We start from the raw sequence: 6,420 nt of genomic DNA on the forward strand, positions 1-6,420 counted from the left end.
TGGCGCGGAGTTGTGGCTGGCATGGCATGCCATTGGAACGATGGTGCGTCTGGCATGGTTGGCATGCCTTTGGCGCGGAGTTGTGGCGGCATGGCATGCCATTGGCACGGTGGTGCGGCTGGCATGTGTAGAGATGATGCTAGTCGGTACCGAGGGCTCTGCCGTGGAGCATGGCATTTACATAAAAAAAGGTAACACGGTAATTTTACGCAGACATGTTGAATGGTTTAATAAATATGTTAGTGGCGACATTATTACTCAAGTGTGGCGTCACTGTTTGACTAAGGTTTTACGATTTTAACCCTAAACTAAAAACCACCATCAACATTAAGTCCCCTGCTTAGCTCGGAACATGGGCATTGTTGCGAGGTAAGCATAATATGGTGACTGACAAAAATCGAAATGTCAAGTCATGAAGAGATAGTCAGAAAGATTCGACTAACCTTTTCGGGAGATAAAGAGAATCCATGACTCTTGCGTTGGCTGCTTTTGTGCAAATTCGGTTTGCGGTGTTGCCAGCTAGGGAGCAAAATGGTAGAGGTGGTTGCTGGCTGGGATGCAGACTGTTGGCATTGAATCGTCTTAGAATGAGCCGTTAGCATTGATCGGCTTGGGATGGAGCCATTAGCAGTGGATCGTCTTGGGATGGAGCCGTTAGTAGTGGATCGGCTTGGGATGGAGCCATTAGCATTGCATTGGCCTGGGATGGGCGTTGGCTTGGCGTGGGCGTGGGGAAGCTCTTACTAGCGCAGCCTGGTTGCCTTCTTCCATGCGTGCCTCAGATAGGGAATCCTCATTCAAAACTCCAAAGTGTTACGCCCTCGTGTTTTTTCTTTTGTTCACCTTTCATTAGGGTTTTGACAAGAGGTTTCGTTTGAGGCTGATTTTCCGGTCGTTATATAGTCCCATCTTATCTGCTCGGCCTCCGTTTCCCTTTCTTCCTTTAAGGTTTCCGCATATTTATGCCGGTGAAGCTGCATCGTCTTCCCATTTCAAGACAAAGGTTTCCTCTTGTCGAGTCCATATTTCTTTTATCAAGTTAGTCAGAAGTGAATCCTCCTCGAGCCAGCTAGATTCTTCAGTGAAGCGCGTGAGGCCTAACTCTCGCAACAATTTTCCTGCACGGATCATCCGATTCAAGAAGATTATACCGGTATGTTTCCATTGGTCAATAAACGCTTCATTGTTTGCTGACGAATGACAAAAGATTTTCTTCTGTGCAGAGATATCCTGTTGGAGCATGTGTGACTGTTGTTGATGAGGATGACTTGGTTGCTCCATTTTCTTCGAGTCTGATCCTGCCAACCGCTGCAGATATGGAAAACTCCGATTTAGGCATTTCTTGTCATGAGTATCCCAATGCAGGTTTGTCGTTCGGAATCCGCATGAAGTGTTTATCTTCTAACTACCGGAACGTTGGTGGGTTTCTGGTGCGGAAGGAATTCGTGACTCTTTACACAAAGATATGGAAAATATACGGCCACATTACTACCAGGAAAGTGGTGCAACATTGCTCGTCTGCCTTGGTTTCCACAGTGAACTGTCTCTTGCCTATGGTCGCCGACATAGAAAGTATATCCATCCATACCGTCGTGGAATCAACTATTCAAAATTGGGAGAACATGGTGTCTACCTGTGAGTCCCTGAAGTTCAACGTGAGTTGGTTGCGGCATCGCCTTGACATTGTGAAGGTCGACAAAGCCGGTATTCTTGTTGATGTCTTTCCTGCTGCAAAGGCTATTTTGGAAGAGGAGAAGGCTCTGGCCATGGAGTCACAGAAGGTGGAAGAGTCAATACAGAACTTGAAGAGTAGGACTGAAAGGTATAAAAACCGGTTGAAGATGATGCTTTCGAGGAACTACAATTTGTTGGATGGGCTTTTCTGAGTTATGTAGTTGCGAGATGTTTGGTTTCTTTCCGGGTCTCTAGCGTGTATTTTTATTTCCTTTTTTTTTGTGTATCGGTTTTTGAAGAAATAAGAGAATTTTATTGATTTACTTCAAATAAACAAAAGAAAAAAACTTGGTAACTGAGATGTGAAAGGAAGCGGAAATATGCCTGGCCAGCCGTGCTATGATATGGAGAGGTGTGAGGCGACGTTCAGGCGTAGTATGCCTTGAGCCATTTTCCGTTGATGACTTCTTCCAGTTTTCCTCCGTCTTCTTTAATAACCTTGTAGTACCCACTGTTGTATGCTTTCGTGACTATATAAGGCCCTTCCCATTTCAGGGAGAATTTTGGTGCAGACACGTCTTGCTGGATGTGTTGGCAGTCTTCAGTACCAAATCTCCTACTTGAAAAACCCGAGGATTCACGGCTTTATTATATGCTCTGGAAACTCTATTTTTGTATGCTTGTGCGTGTTCTTCCGGTCTGGATCTTCTGGAATCCACAGTGTCCAACTCTGCTATCCTGGCGCTCAATGCTCCGGCTTCATTCCATCGAAATCCGCTTTCTTCGGCAATCCTAACTGATGGGATTTTGACTTCTGCTGGGAGGACGGCGTCCGCACCATCGACGAGGGAGTAGGGAGAGGCGCCAGTGGAACTTCTTGGTGATGTCCGATACGCCCAAAGTGCGATTGGAAATTGTTCGTGCCATGTCCGAGGATTATCGTACACTGTTCGACTGAGGATTCGGATCAAAGTATTGTTAGTGCTTTCAGCCTGTCTGTTTCCTTTGGGATAGTATACGGTGGAGAAAACTTACTTAATTCCATATTCTTCGATTAATTCCCGTACTTGTTTGTTGACGAAAGGAGTGCCGTTGTCGGTGATGATATGTTTAGGCACACCAAATCGGTAGATGATGTACTCCTTAATGAGCGCCGTGATTGTGGCTCCCGTAGTTCCTCTCAAAGGTATGGCTTCGACCCATTTGGTGAAATACTCGGTCACCTTTATTATGTACTCGTGCTGTTTTGAAGACGGCCGGTTGATCTTTCCAATGATGTCGAGTCTCCAGCTATAAAAGGGCCGCGGACTGCTTCTTGAGTGCAGAGGAGTCGATGGTACATGGATAAGGTTTCCATGGATTTGACATTTTTTGCATTTCTGAACAAAAACAGCTGATCATCCTTCATGGTTGGCCAGTAGTATTTCTCGTGTATCTGAAGAAATAATTTTCGTTTTCCTTGGTGTTCGCCTTCGTGCATTTCTTTCAGCATGACCGAGATTTCTTCCTCGTTCAAACACCGTAGCAAACTTCCTCCAAAACTTTTACGATATAAGATTCCTTCATGGAATACGAATCTCTTGGACCTTTGTTTTATCTTGACTGCGTCCTTCTTGTTGGTGGGGAGCATGCCATCGCAAAGGTAATTGATGTATGGCTCCTTCCAGTCCCCGGCATGGCAAATATTGAAGACTTCCGATTGATGCGGCGGCGCTTGACAATTGGAACAGGTTCCTTGAAGCAACCGAGATTGAGCCTCCATTTCTGTCCAGTAGTAGCCAAGGCGTTGCAAACGGCGATAGAGTGTTACCACTAGTGTTAGCCCGTAAATTTCACTATGGACGCGGTTGAGTTGTTGTTGAGCCTCTTCCTTTCCGAGGCATCTTGACAAGGAACTGTCCGGGTTCCGATGGTACAACACTCCTCGGAGCATGAAGAAATTTCGTAAAGTTTTGAGACTGACCTTTCCTTGGGAAAGCGAGCTGTTAAGCTGTTGGATAATCGGTGTTCTCCAGTCGTCGGCTTCAGCCTCATCGGGTTGTGAAAGCCACGTTGAAGCCACGGTTCGTCTTTTCACTGTCAGAGTTTCCTCAAAACCTTCGAATTGCAGTTTTGATGATAACGTGGCTAGACAATCAGCATGTTTGTTGTCGCTCCGGCCAACATGTGTTATGGTCGCGTCAGCGAAGTAATTTAGTAGCTTTTGTGCCTCGGCTCTATACGGGGCCAATGTTACTTCCTTAAGTGCGTATACTTCATTCACCTGGTTGAGGAGTAGTTTAGAATCTCCTCTTATTTCCATACGCGTGGTTCCAGCTTTTTTATCTAATGACAGTCCGATGAGAAAAGCTTCATATTCTGCTGAATTGTTGGTGCAAGGGAATTCTAGCTTGAAGGAGCGTGAGAAGACTTCACCGGCCGGGGATACTAGGACCACACCTGCTCCTCCGGTACCGTTGTTAGGGGTGGTGGAGCCGTCGAAAAATAGTAGCCACGTTTCTTCTTCGGTGAAAGAGATTTCCGGAAAATATCCAGGGAAGTCCTCGCGTAGTGTTGTGGTATTCTCTCTTGGGAACGCTGCTAGTAAATCCGCAACTGCTTGCCCTTTGATAGCTCTCGGGGAAGCGCATGTTATGTCAAATTCTGACATTTGGAGGAGCCATTTGGCTGGCCTTCCTGTCAGAGCCAGTTTTGAGAGGAGGAACTTCACATGATCGGACTTAGATATCAGCACCACTTGGTTGGAAAGCAGGTAATGTCTGAATTTCTGGATGGAGTGAATCAGGGCCAAGCACGCCTTTTCTGCTTTGGGATATCTAAGTTTGTAATCTCTTAAAGTCCGACTGAAGTAGTATGTGGGATGTTCAATCCCTTCGTCATCTTCTTGGGCGAGGAGAGCTTCGACGGCAGTGTCACTGAAAGCAGTGTAGAGGCACAACGGTCTTCCTTGTATGGGAGACTTCATGATGGCTGGGGAAGACAATATTTGTTGAATCTTCCGAAACGCCTCATGTTGTAACGTGGTTCAGACAAAGCTCGCTCCTTTCTTCATCAAGGGTGTATACGAAGCAACAAGTTGAGCTAATCCCTGTATAAAGCGGCGAAGGTAGTTTATTTTACCCATGAGACTCTGTAGTTTTTCACAGTTCGCGGTGGTGGCATTGTGAGGATAGCTTGGGTTTTGAACGGGTCGACTTTAATTCCCTCGGCGGTCACCTGGAAACCTAGGAACTTGCCCGAAGAGACACCAAAATCACACTTTAATGGATTCATCTTCAGTTTGTACTCGCGACACCTTTCAAACACTTGCCGTAGAATCTCCATATGGGCCACCCGAGTTTTTGATTTAACCACTATGTCATCTACATAATCTTCAACTCGCTTGTGCATCATGTCGTGAAAAATGGTAGTCATGGCGCGTTGGTAGGTGGCGCCAGCATTTTTCAAACCGAAGGGCATCACAGTATAGTAAAAGTTTCCGAGAGGAGTTCGAAAAGCCATCTCACTTGCGTCGTGTTCGTACATCTTTATTTGATTGTAGCCGTTGTACCCGTCTGATAGACACATTTATGTGTCTAATGTGTCCTCAATGTTCCGTATTGTTAGTACTCGGTTTCGTACTTATTATGGTGTTTTATGTGTTTGTAGGGGAAATAAACATTTTTGGAAAATTCGGCTCGAAAAGTTGCTAGGGACACCTCCGGAGAACATTTGCTATACGGATCCCAGATTTGGATAAGGGGCACCCATGGTTATGTGTAGCCAAAATTCATCTTCAACACCCAAGGCTATATGTAGCCCAAATTTTTCCACAAAACCCATTTGTTATTGGCACCCAATCAGCTGGTTAAGGGGCACCTTCATCCCCTTCGTTTGAACTGAATTTTGGCGGGAAAAAAGATTTCTTCGACTGCAGATTAGGGTTCGAATTTTGATCAAGTTATAGTGAGACTCAACGTCTGAAATTGTTTGGGAAGATTTGTTTGGGCATCACAGGCATGGTATGGTCGTCAGAATTGATTCAGTTTGGCTGGAAAATCGTGTGGAAGCAACACAGTGCAGTGCAGCTTTTAAAACCCGATAATACCTGTTTTGGATTTGGAGGATTTATATGAAGATTCAAGTGATACAATCGATTGGATTGGGCTTGTTGCAGCTAAAAAGGACCGGTAATTGCATCAGATTCGAAAAAGTTTGGTTGAATACGTGGATTTGGTGAAACAACGTGTATGGAGTTATTCACGGGATAGCATGACTCACTGTGAGTTACAGATGTACATTGCTCGAGTTTGAATGACTAGGACACTTTATAGAGCGTGTAATAGATAAAAATGAAGGTTTTCTGCGTGTTTGGAGTGAGTTAGCCGCAGTCAGGTGCATGGGAAGATAAATCAGGGAAGAAAATATTCCCGTGAGTATTGTTTTCACTACTGAATGAATGGAGATCACGATGAGTTATTAGGGAGGATTTTGTTCGCCTGTTGAGTATAAATAAGGTTATGGGATGTATGAGAAAGGGATGGAGAGTTTGTGAGAAGAATAGAGCACCACAGAGTCGAAAAATCAAGCTGCAGAAACCTCCATTGCTGCTGCTACACGAAGAACATTGACCCACAGGCACTGTCGTTCATGCTACAGTGACAGCGACACAAGGAGGACAGACTTATTTGCTACAGAGTTTGCGACACATATCCGTGGGTCTTAGAGAAACAGTAACAGTGACACATCCTCTGTATCGTTCTCTGG

Source organism: Papaver somniferum, chromosome 9 (genome assembly GCF_003573695.1).
Source record: "Papaver somniferum cultivar HN1 chromosome 9, ASM357369v1, whole genome shotgun sequence".
NCBI lineage: Eukaryota > Viridiplantae > Streptophyta > Magnoliopsida > Ranunculales > Papaveraceae > Papaver > Papaver somniferum.